Source organism: Athene noctua, chromosome Z (genome assembly GCF_965140245.1).
Source record: "Athene noctua chromosome Z, bAthNoc1.hap1.1, whole genome shotgun sequence".
NCBI classification, from domain to species: domain Eukaryota; kingdom Metazoa; phylum Chordata; class Aves; order Strigiformes; family Strigidae; genus Athene; species Athene noctua.
Window position 1 is genome coordinate 47,515,435 of NC_134077.1, and position 13,823 is coordinate 47,529,257.

Sequence of the window (13,823 nt, forward strand, 5' to 3'; positions counted from 1 at the left end):
AATATGACAAAACAATCCCCTTTATACATTTTCCACCACCACCAAACACCAGCACTGGGAACACACAGTGGATATAAGGAATAATCCAGCCCCACAACGCAGGCAAGTGGGCCAGCATTGCAAACATTTTCTTATCAAACAGTACAAATACAAACAGAAAAATTACACCCAACAGATTGCTCTAATACACTCTGGTCAGGGTCTGTCCCTTTTTGATTCTTAATTCAACCCAATTCATGCCCCACGTTGGTGCGCCAAAAAGGCTGTGTTGGTTTAAGCCCTGCTGGGACCAGAGACCACGTTGCCACTGCCCCTCCCCCACCCTCAGCCGGTCAGGCTGGAAGTGAGGCACAAACCCTGGAGTTGAAATAAGAAGAAATTTAATACAACAGTGTGATAAACAATCTGAACGATAACAGTAGCAATCACAACAATAATAAAGAGCAATAACAGTAAGCAAGACAAAAGATATACAAATACCACAATGGTTATGGAATAAGCCCGCCGTGTGCTCCCAGTCACCAAAGCCCCCAAGGAAAAGTTCCCGTGCTCCTGCGCCTGGACCTGAAGTCAGCATGGTATGAATAACCCGGCTGGAGATCCCTTCCCCCTCTCTGCTGGGGAAACTTAACCCTATCCTAGCTGAACCAGGACAAGATACATCAACTCTACCCTTGTAAAATATTGATTAAAACGTATTTGCTGTATTTGAGCAATTTTAAGTATTGGACTACCTGTTTAATGAGAAGTATATCCAGGATAGACAGATTTAAGTAGTTTTACAATGAAACCACAGAGCAAGAACTTATTTTCACTGCTAGACATTTTCAGGGAATATTTGTTGTGAATGGATATTTGCCAGGACTATCTAGAAGAACACAAAAAATTACAGCACTGAAAACAGACTTCTTTTTGTCACTTAAAAGAAGACATTTTTTTATTCCTGGAAACATGTCTGAGAAGTTGATGAACAAGCACATCTAACACCACCTGTCTTGTACCAGCAGGCAATTCCCCATAATAGCTTCAGGTTTTTAACATCACTGTGACTCGTTTTAAGCTATTACTTTCTTTCCTCTGCCTTTAACAAAGATGAAAACAGTTTCACTTATTTTTTTTCTTTATTGTTTTGTTAATTATGCCCGTTACATTTATCAGATTAATATATAGAGCTGTCTAAGCAATCTGAAAGTTGTTGTTCAATAGGCAGATTACTTGAAAATCACTCTTTGATATTCTGCTCCTATTCTTCAAATACACTCTCAATTTTCTATTTTTCATATGTAAACCATTATAACTATTACTGTACAAGAAAAATATCAGATGTCACTGTTTTCCTATATGTTTGGAAGTACTGCACTTCAGATTATTGTAATTGATCTTTCTATCCCTCATACAAAAGTTTTTAACTAATTGGACTGTTACATAGCTCTGACACCAACCTACAACAAGTAACCAGCTTCTGGATTTTCCTTGTAGGTCAGCAATTTGCAGCTATCTTTCACAACTTGCTTGAAATGCTCTGTTTCCCTGTTGGCCTGAAGAAAGTAAATAGAATTACATATTTAATATTTCAATTCATTCAGAAATTCTCATGTTTCCATGGAAGTGAGTTAATGTCTGTTGTGAGGGCCTAATTCTCTAAGGCTTTCTTTATGTCCAAAAAGAATTAACAAGAATTTGATTAGTCTTATATATTGGGAAACAAAAATTAACTTGGGCTTTTTGCTGAGGTAATCAGTTCTACTGGAATGTTCTCAGTGTTAATTATAAAGCAAAGTCCTGAACTTGTACATAAAGTAATTTGATAAATAACCACTATAGTGTTTTGATGTATATTGTATATAGACACTGTCCTGTTATGGTAGTACTGATTTCACTTCACCTTTCAGACCTGAAGCATGCTTCCTTACTATGTTTTCCTGTCTTCTAAGAAGCCCAGATTTTATGGGTGACAGTGCATAAATCAGTAGTAAAGGGAAATGCTGCTTGCCTGTATCTTTTCAGTTAATAGCAGTGACATCTGTGAAGAATGGGTTAAATCCTTGGAACTATTCAGTTTTCCTATATGAACCAAGTGTTTTGTTTCTGATGCTAAAAAAATATTTACTTCAGTGCTATAGAGCTGTTGACATAAAAATAAATTTTCAACTCATCTTGGTGGAGCTGCAAGTTCACACTGAAAATTGTCTGTATTTCTAACTCCAAGAGAAAGTAGGAGAGCCAGAGACTGCATTCTTAACAAAATACTATTTGATGTTTCAGAACAAAAGAGGTCTGCGTTCACAAAAACTCAAGCTTGTTGGAGGAATAAAATAGCTAAAAATAAACTTCATGCAAACTCCAAATTCATCCCCATGAAATGGTCAGATTTCATGGACTGCAATTCTGAATGTCTGGTATAACTATTTCTCTGAGATTACATGCACCTTATAGTTATATTTTCTTTTAAATTTGAACTGACATCAGAACTTCCAACCGTCATTAACTACAGTGATTAGTCCTTGTATATCCCTTATATGTGACAGAAAGTCAGTCTAATCCTTCATGAGATGTAATAATGCTTAAGTCTAAGGTTGCCAATATTTAACTTTTGAAAAGCTCCAAACTCACTTTTCTATTTTTCAGTAGAAGATAGTTGTCATCTTTGTTGCTTCATAATAAGTATCCATAAATCTAATACACTTGATAAAATCACATGGAGTTGATGTTTCCTACAAGTGCAACACAGGAGCTGTTAACTCATTAAAGAAGATGGAAGTTGTGCCTCTAAACCATCATTATGCCTTTGTGATCCTGGATGTTTCAGTAGTTGAGCTAGTTTTCAACAATTTAGTGACATAATGGATCATCAACACTGCAACAGCTTCCTTAAACTGCTCTACGGATATCATAGCTACTTGGAAGTTCTACAGTGCTATCTAATTCTGCAGCTTCTGATCATGGCCAATCTTAAAAAAAAAGGCCATAATTTGTATTAATCCAGGATGGTTTCCCAGTTCATCTGGTACAGATGCTGTTGAGAGTCATCAATTCCTCTGTCATTTGGTCTGACGGATACATTCTTGGTTTCTGATAGCTGACTATATTTCCTGACTCATAGCTTGTTATGGCTTCTAATGTGAGAATCGTATGCCTGGCCCTGTGTTGAGCAGGACTGAATGAAGAGAAAGCAAACATACACTAAACCAGAATTTTCCACAGACAATACCAGATGGGTGCCACCATCATATGGTCGGTGTTGGAGTCAGGATACCTGATTTAGCCCAAACACTGGAACCTTCCTTAGTCTGAACAAGTACAACCATTCCTCTTCTTAAGAGCTCCTCACCCCATAGAACAATCTTTAATGCATATACAGGTAAAAACTTTAATGGAAGTCAGATCCCTTTTAATGGCTTTAGACAGGCATTTGGAATGCTGTCTGAATGCTGCAGGTTATCAGGTATACATTTTCATCCCAACTAATTTCCATATGAATGACTTGGGGTAACTGAGATGCTACATATATACAGTGCTGTAATAATGGGTCAGAACTGTTTCAGCAGAACTGAAAATAAAATTTATTCATGTAAATAAAAAGTAATGTCCCTCCTATACATTAAGTAAAATATGTGCACCCTCATTTTGACTTCTCAGGAAAACCTTCCGTTTTGTAGAAGAAAGAAATGGACTATGGCAGTGTGTTCCCTACTGCTCTGACTGTGGCTCAGACAGCTCTCCTGCTCTCATGCTGCTGCTCTGCTGCAAAAGCCAGCACATGTGTGGCCACTCCTAGGGTGTGCTTGGCAATCATCGAAGCACAGACGCCAAGCTCTGGAATGCGTTTTTTCCATCATTGATATATGTAGCTGTCTTCCTGGCTGGATTTCTTTGTGCTGCTGGCTGGCTCCACAGTTGGCTCCCAAAGCCACTGAAGGAGTTGCCAAAAGGACTGGTGTGAGGATTAGTCTGGTTTAGCTGTCCTAACTTTCAGGATGCTCTGATCTTTCAATTTTCCTTTCACAAAGAAAAAAAAAATACAACCCATCACATCTTATTTATGTTTAAGTACAAGATTCTAGAAGCATTTTTTTTTTAGAGATCCTTTTTCAAGTGACTTCTGTGGTGAAGGAAGAGGAAGTGTCATATTTATCTGACATATTTATCTGTGTGTTAGAACATACACAGCAAACAAACCCCTGTACAAATTCTTCCTATAATTTTTGAGCAGACCACAGATTTGTCAAGTTCCTTCCTTGACTTGCTCATAGCCATATGGGAGAACGATATTGCTTTTTGCATTTCTCCAAGATGGAGTGTCTTGAATATTTTTAAGTTGGCAACAGGCAAAATTATTTATGTCTCTAAAAATGGCATGTAAGAACAAGTTACATTATTCAGTTTATGACTAAAGCAAGAATACTGAGAAGAATGCAAAAGAATAATGAGACAGGAACCTCTGCATCTTGAACAAACATATGAAACCAAACATCATCATGAACATTTTAAATGCATCAGATAATGATGATAGAGAAAAGGTATCACGTTGTGACTGAGCTGTCAGGTAAATATCACAACCCAAAAGCAGTTTGAAGGTATTAAAAGGTAATAAAATGACATTTATTTCATTGCATCTTGACTGTATGACAGGTGTGCAAATGATGTACATCCTGAAAACTGTCCAGTAGACAGCACTTCCCCACTTTACTTTGGAGGTCTGAAAGGCCCTGTAGCTTATTGAGGCATAAACCATTGTAATGTTCCTTTGGGGATAATGCAGTTCTGTACTGCTGGCATTCAGGACTATGCTTACAAGCCACAAGAGAATCCGTCATGTGTTCACTCCAGTATCTAGTTTCCAGGTAAAGGTATCTTTGGTACTAATTTCCATAAGAACATCCACTGCTGAGCATAGGCATGTGCTGAAGAGGTGAATACCCTTGGCGCTCACTTTGTGCTTTGAAAAGTTCTTATGACTTTGGTCGCTTCAGTCCTTCCTGGAGCACTGCCTGGGGTGGTGTTGCTCCATTCCCAATGTGAAACAGACTTTAATTTGCACAGACTGTTCCTCAATCTTTTTCAGAAGAATAAAACTTGAGGAATGTTTCCATCAGTGAAGTGCCTGGAAAAAGAAGGGTAAAAGATTAAGAAGCCCAAATGACTAAAAAATGAAGAACAGAGGAAAAGATGGATGAAATAGAAAAAAAGAAGGAGCAGAAACTGGATCAGAAAGGGCTGTATTTAGAGACAACAAGGTTTAAACCTTGTGGTCTTATGTGCAAATCACACCACAGGAACATTTCAAAACTAGAGTCTGTACTCTGGGCCCCACAGACTTTAAGACAGCTCCCGAATGATGTACTACTTGACAAGTGTCAGAGGGAAATGTAAATAGCTAGTGTTTTTCCAGAGGCAATGGCAAGCGAAGAACTGTGAAAAGGACGAAAATCTCAACCTACAATTAATTTGAGATGGTATAAATCTTCATCCACTTGTTACTAAGGTAAAAGGTTGTTCCTAGGAGAAATAAAGGATCAAGTGGGATAACCATTTTATAAATATATTTTTATTTTTCTATTTTCTTTTTCTTGTCTGGAGAGCGTAGGAAAAATAATTAAATCTTTTATTGATGACAAGGGTTTAAAATAAGAAAATTAGTTTTAAAAAATAGTGTGGGGGTGTTCTTTGGGATGGGAGAGGAAGGGATAAAATAATGGATTAAAAGAATGCAAGAAACTATAAAGACTTTTGAGGACAGAGTTGACTTTTTATTTCATAGATTATTCATTGTTGTGTCTGATGCTGAGGCCTGAAAAGTAGGTCTGTAGTTTTGGGTAAATATCAAAAGTCTGAGAAGTTCTACTGGATGGTTCCAGAGGTTGCTTATTCAAACCAGTCTGGTTTGGAGGGGATAGCTCTTTTTCTAGTTCCTTTCTGTTTCTTGTTGTGTCCAAGGAAGCAGAGAGGCAAAAAGAAAAAAGAAGAAGAAAATATTAACACATTTTAACGGCCTAAGATTTTTTTTTATTTGTTTTTTGAGATAAAGGTTCAACTCTGTTCTTTCTTCATGTTAGTCTGTTAAACCATGACATAAACATACTGAGTATGCTAACTAGTGATGGGGTGTTTGTCTGGTTCAAGTATTGCAGTACCTATTTTTGGTCCAGAATGTTGGTAACTCAGGTAATGCAAGCAAAGGGTCATTGTAACCATTCTTCTAACCAGATATATTTTCATATCATTTCAGTAATTATAGTAAATTTTGAAGAAAATTACTTAGGACAAATGTCAACAAAATGCCATCCAGCTGAAGGAATTCTTCAGAGAGCTGTCAGAAATCTTTCCTCAGAGATCAAATATTACCTCTCTGTGATCTGATGTAGGCTCCACAACCAAAAAACACCAAAGAAAATGTATTACATTTTCATGAATTCATCAAGTAATTCTCGAGATCACAAACAACTTCTTTACAGATTTACAGATTCACTAATAAACAATAAAAATATAACTAATAAATTAGTCCTACTCTTTATTGGTGCATGACAGATTGTATTGATTTAGTCTGAAATTAATAAGCAGATATATAGTCCTATGAATTTTGAAATTTTAAATGCAACTATCTACAGTTACAGAAGTGTGATTTTGTTCTACACCTCTAGAACTTTTGATATAATTTTGATTTGCTTTATGTGTCTACAAGGTGCGAAGTAAAAACACTGTTACAGTAAATTCTGTATTTGCAGAACAATCACATTTTAACTTTACAAAAACACTTACACTGAAGTTAGAGAAACCTGATATTACTTTCTTCTAAAAGACAAGGTTAAAAGCAAGTGCTTGGGCTGAAATGTCAAATTGTCCAAGACCTTAACAAAATCCTATAATTACAATATACATTATAAACATTAGCAATGGGATAAGAAAATACAAAGTTATATCAAATACATGAAAAAAAGCTCTGAAAATTTCCTGACCCTCTTGCAGTTATGACAAGTAGAGGGATTATGGGAAAGGGGAGAAAGGAAGAAAAAAAGAGAAGAAAGTGTAAAAAAAATTGAATCAGAGGGAGGTGAACCTCAACGACACGCTGTTCATGCTTAGAGAGTTACTCTACAAGGTGAGAGGACACACAGGCACAGCTTTGAGCATATTTCTCCTTTTTGTCCAAAGAATAGGGAAATGTAAAGAAGTAAAGGAAATTCCTGCAAATATATGCTAAGAAACCTGTTCAAACAGCATGAACATGTTTAAGTCTTTCAAATTAGAGACTAAGGGGACATCTTTCTTCTGTTATGAGTTAACTGGGAAATACAGAAAATATCTTTTACTAGAAACCACCAGCTGATTAACTGACACAGGGCTTCATTGTGCACAATTTAAGGCTTGTCTATACTGACAAAACTCTGACAGACTTTAAGGTAGGAGATTTTTGCTACAGCTGTAGTGAACAGGCAAATTCACTTTGCTTGTGCAATCTTAATGAATCCAGGGAGTGGTTTTGAAACGCATTTGACACGCATGTTGGAATGTGCCCATGTTTTTCTGTGCTTCATGCATTCTGGGCTCTCTTCATGGGACTCTAGGACTTGTGGTTAAATTTAGTAGCTCTAAAGTCTTCTTCTCTGATAATACATAATTCAACCTTTTTAAATGAGCCTGTGACATTTTGAAATTCTGTGGTGGTAGTATTGCTGAGTATGGCATTCCTCACCGTTGTTAAAATGAATTAATGTATTTCAGATTCATTTGCAGTGATACAAACAAGCATATTTGGATGAGTAAAAGGAATGGCAGCCAGCCACTTGGTTAATTTCTGTGGTGCTATAACAGTTCTGTTTAAAAAGCAGAAGCTGAGAACTACCCAGTTTACTTTAAATTTCCTCACGCTGCTTACTTCATTTAAATGTGATACTGGTGGGATACATTAGGAGGGTGACCAACAGGGATGTTGGAACTTCAAAGTAAGGAGGATTTCTGGGGCAAAGAAGGCAATGAACTATACGCGGTTCATTTTCATGAAAAAGTTATGCAATTGATCTGTTTCATAACTTAAATCAACAGGGGCTCTTATGGGATGAAACCATCAGCAATTTAGAAATGACTAATGACCACAACAAAACAAAGCATTGAGCACTGGGCTAAGAATACGAAGAGTCATTGAGAAAGCAGTGGGGATATTACTAAATGCCATTTCTTAGCCTAACTCCAAAAGGACTGTCAAAGTCTATCCTCCCATTTCCTGGGCCTAGGAAAAAAGGAAATCTAAAGATGAGGGGAGCAGGAGTCGTCTTAGGGCTGTCAGTGCAAACTGAGGGAGGCAAAGCAGGAGATGCGAGAGTGGCATGCTTAAGAAAGACACCAAAACTACAATAAGCCTATAAATGGGTGGAGAGCTTGTGTTTGAACAATACTGAAGTGTGTTACAGCAGCAAAGAAGCAAACAAATCCCCAAACAAGCCCTTAGGAACATTTTGGGCAGCTCCACTGAAATCCAAGAGCAACACAAAAGGATGAAAATAATCCTTTTTATTTTTCTATTTTATAAAAAAGTATGCACTATGTTCAACTATTTATGAAAAAAATCCTACTGCTTGTGACTGTAATTTTTGAAAATTATGTTCTTTTCAATGTTAGCTTGTTTATCTTGAACTACATTGTGACTGTACATTGGTAATACTATGCTGCATCAAATTGTTTTTTGTCTGGGGCTAGTGCTAGTGTGCATGAGAAAATACAAGCATAAGGAAAGCGACACCATTCAGTTTGCTGCCAATATGTCAACTTTTGAAAAAGCATAAGGGATTACACATATTCTTCTGATATTCAAACAACCTGTCAAAAAGTTTCATGTTGTTTTGAGTTCTGCTGAAATTACATCTCATTTACATCACACCTCAAAAACATTTGCAGTGCTGGTAAGAAGATGAAAAACAACGTGTAAAGGAATATAGGCTTGAAATAAAAACCTTCTCCTTTATTGCTTTCAGTCTTCTAAATTCAATTAAAATGATTGCTGTAAGCGAGATACCAGAGACTGACGAATGGAAATTCATTTACTGATGATAATAGTGGTGACTGTGTTTTATTCAGGTTTGTGATGATAGAAGCGATACCAGTTCAATTGGGTTTGATTTAATTGGGTGCATATAAAATTTTAAATTATAAATTATTAAATATTTAACTGTGCTGTACACCAATGAGCAAAGGTGTATACAACGAGCAAACAGAACATTGTGCATCAGCCAATCTGCGTGGCAGTTCACCCTGCAGAATAGTTCAGAATAATTTATGCCTACATAATAATGGATTCTTTGGGGCTCTTTCACTTTGTTTGCAAATGGAATAGTGAATTTTCAGAAACACGGGTATTATTAACTGGTTCCTCAGGCAGTCAGGTTGTGAGAGAAAATGTAGACAAAAGTAATCAATTCATAATGAAAACCTGGACAAGGATGCCAAGCCTTATGTCTTCATTTTCATGGCTCATACAGAAGAGGTTTGTCTTTTTTATTTCCCCTTCAAATCAGGAGGCAAAATCTGCTCCACAATCAGTGCTAGAATCTTTTCCATTCACAACTGTAGATTTAAAGCAAAGCAAGAAAGCTACACGCTCTTCAAAACAGTAAAGATCTGGATAGAGAAAATGGTCTTAATTTGCTACTAGATACCCCCATAAAAGCTGAATGGCTATTTTGTGTGAGTTTGATGAGGAATTGAGCCAAAATTTCTTTAATAGCTTTGGTGTTTCTTTAATAGCCTTGGAGCATGCAGTTCAGCCTATTTCCTAATGGGTGTCCATGAAATGGCCTTGAACTCACAATATTGAACCATGACATTATCACACAGATAAAGACCGACAGACAAAATTAATGTTGCTTATAGTCTATAAGAATTATAGATTCTGTAAGAATTACAAATCATAATAAGGAATGGACTTTACAATAAATAAATCTAAAGTCTACATGAAACACAGGGTTTATAGATTATGGATAACGAATATGGATTTTTGCACATAATGCATGCACCTGGGGTTATTTTGCTTTCTGTTTTGTGGAATATCTTTTTTTTTTTTTTACAAACAGGTGAAGAGACAGCGGAACACAGATGGCTGACTGAGAAATGTGAATTATCTTGCCTTTGCATTTTCATATCTACAATACTAACAGAAAGGGGGTGGATGGGAGGGGGGTGGGTGGGTGGGAGAAAGATGCCAGATGTGTGTCCTAGCATGCTGATGTGAAGGAAACTGCAATGAATGTTGACATTTTGGCATTCAGAACATTGTTCTGACTGGGGTCTAAGTGGTGGAATGTCAACATTCTTCACTTCCTCCTAGTAAAATATTTGCTATACAGTGTAAATAAAGACTATAGAGATTTTTCTTCACATTAGCTTGCTGAAACATCCGGATTTGTGTTTAGATTGTTTGGCATCACAGGCTTATCCTTCAAAGTAACTTACTTTTATTTTCTGTTTTCTAATGGAACCTCTCAAGCATACGTTTTTCTAAGTAAGACAATATTGTTTGACTGTGGGAATAATCTTAAATATAAAGTTAAAAATGGTAGAATAAGGGCCAGATGAATCTGTAGGATGCTGATGTGAAAACAGGTGAAATATGGAATGATACAGTGGATACAAAAAATGGTTTACATTGCTGTCTGTGGACAAAGAACTTTTCAGCTGCAACTGCTGGATTCAGTAAATAAGAGTAGGTATCTACTTCCTTTATATCTACAGTCAATATTAGTTCTCTCACCTAGTCTGGCTGATGGGGAAAGCATACACAAATGTCTCACACAATTCACTAATGACACCATGTCTCCAGATCTCACAAGACCTTGGCAGTAGTTTTCAAAGAGCAGCTCCTTTTTTACTCAATTAACAGTGCACTGGAAGAGCAATGAGAGTTCTCATGAAACAACCACTTCATAACAGAAAATCAGGACACCACAGACTACCAAGATACCACCAGCAGATCGAAGGCTACCTCACTGTGAGGTTCAAAAAAAAATCCAAACCAGGTAATGTCCAATATGAGATCACTGTATCATGCATTCCAACCTTGATAAATATTTTGGGTTTGGAGCCACTATATGTGCATTAGACCATAATGGTTCAGCCTGACATATGCTAGAATGAAGAAGCATAAGCCACATTTTCCAGTGCTCTGATATCCACCTACAGCTTTGATAAACTATATCACGTGAAACAAAATACAAAGCAACTTGAGCTACTGTAAATAATGTAATGAAAGGAAGCAGCCATGTTTCTGCACTACTAATTGAGGCTGAATAAGATGTGACCAAGGCATTCAAAGTTTTAAGATACAAGGAATTTTCTAAGCAAATTTCATCTGCATTATTTTTGAATGTGTCTTACCACAGCTAGTTAAATAGCAAATAGAGGTCCTTATTCTCAAATTATATCAAAATTAAGGTCATTTAAAAGGGAAACTACAAAAAAAAAGGGATGTAGCTGCAGAGAATCAAAGTTAACTTTTAAGATAAGACTTTAGCAAATACCGTGAAAGAGTGGAGTGTTTTAGAGAGAGACTGTAAAACAAAAAGAGAGATGACAACTCTTTTACCTGAGACTAAACTTGTGTATGGTCATATGGAATCTCTGTTCAACTCAAAGCAGTAACTGATTAATGTATAAACCTCCCTCTAACCTGAAAGACAGTACAGGAATACCACAGTGGTTTGAAATTTGTGCTTCTACAAAGTAATGAAAGGCATGGAGTCTGTTCTGTGATTTTTATCTAATGCCTTTTCTACTAGACAGTGTGGTACAAATTGTCTGTTGGGAAGACCAGTGACTTTGCTGAACAAACCCAAGTCTTTCACTGCCTTCATTTTTAACAAAATATTTTGAGAGCACCTATAAATTATAAAAATAATACAATGACAGAAATTAATATCTAGTTTTATATATTGTAGCATGCACTTAAATGCATGTACACAAATGTGTGCACTTATATACATGTTATAAATGCAACTCTTCTGTTGTTTTATTTGGTAGTATTTCTACATAATTTGAGAGGTGAAGAAGGCATCTAACCTTGGTTCATACTAAATATGTCCACATGTGTATTATTTTTGAGTTTATAGTTAATGACAGCAGTAGAATTTTTACTCCCTGAGATACCATGAAAAAGAGCAAGATTTTTTTAGTGGTTATTTAGCTCCAGATGCCAAGACAGACAAATGCAGAAGAGTAGACAAATTTTCACTATCCACAGAATCATTTGGAATTCACAATCTACTGCTTTCTATAGATTTATATACCTATTTTTAAGAAAATGCTCATAATTTAGGCATAATGACAGTTTCTTATGCCAGTTTATTTTTCATTATGGAATAAAACAAAACTCTCTCACTTTTTCTGGAAATCTGCTCACTGTCATGCAGTTTGACCTGCATGTATCCTTCTGACTGAAATCAAACACAGAGAAAACCCCTTACCTAAAGCAGCAAGCCTTTGACTGTCAAGTAGCTATGGTGCTCTAACCTCAGACCAACAAGATGTTACTGAATTTGTAATTTTTTATCATACAAGGTTTACTTCATCAGGTATTGATTAATTTTTACATTAAAAAGGATAAATTTTAAAAGTTCTTTTAAATTCTCTTGCAGAAAGCAAATCGTAGCATGTGTTTCTTGTTTTAATCTTCTTAAATGTGTTTTCAAGAAAGCAAAAAAGTTTATTGCAACTAAATCTGTATATTGACAATTACATTTCAGTGATTGTAAGACCCTTCAGTCGAAATCCTGTACACCTGATGTGCGTTTACATAGCGGGTAGCATGATTGAAAATTACTACCAAAAAGGATCTTCCAAACCTTGCAATATTAAAAGTAATAATAAAAATGCAGTCAAAAATAATTTAGAAAAGCCAAAATTTTCTAAGTGATTTTCATCCTCACTCCAAGGTGTATCTGCCTCCAAAGTTAGCTTAGTGTAAAGCTATTGATATGCTCTTACTGTTCCTTCATTTCTTTACATCCGTTATAGTTGAACTGGACTAAATGTTTCTTCTTCATGGCTAGGCTTTATTAGCAAATAAGGATAAACATCCCTGTAATAGTGAGAGAAGAAAGTGGCCACTGATTTTTTGTCAAAACTTGGACCCTTATAACAAATCCATGCAATATTCAAGCCAAAACAATAAAACCAATGCTGCAATTCCTCTTTGAAATAAAACTGTGAAGAAAAATACTCTATGTGAAAGATCTCTGTTTTGCAGACAGTAACATTATTGTCTTAATTATTTGCTGACTACAAATAGTCATCTGATTGAAGTATTTTCTTTTACATTCCCAAGATACTTCTTGTGACATTTTAATATGCTTAATGTATATGTGTATAGATTTTTTGTATAAAAAATAGTAATATACTTTGAGGGTCTGTTAGTCTGTTTATTTTACATGTATGCATTTATATGAGAAATATTTTAGTTATTAAACTTCATGTCAATGAAAGATTAACTTCTCAGTACATATTTATACAGTAGATCTTATATTATTGTTATAGTCAGAAAAGTGACTGTAAAAATGGTTCTGTTTATGAGTGTACCAGTTCCTATGTGCCTTCAAGTCAGTAGGAATTTATAATAAGGGTTCTGTAGTTAAGGAACATGTTTGCAGACTTTACTCTAGGGACAGCAGCATTTGTTTCCCAGCTTTCTAAAACTCTTTAGTTTGAAAGAACTCTGTCATAGCATAAACCTGTATGTCAACTTATTAGCAGCACTCTAGTCATCCGTAAAAGACACTTCAGAATTTGTTCATCTTGATTCATTACGTCTGTTAACTGTGTAGCAATGGAATAGACCCTAG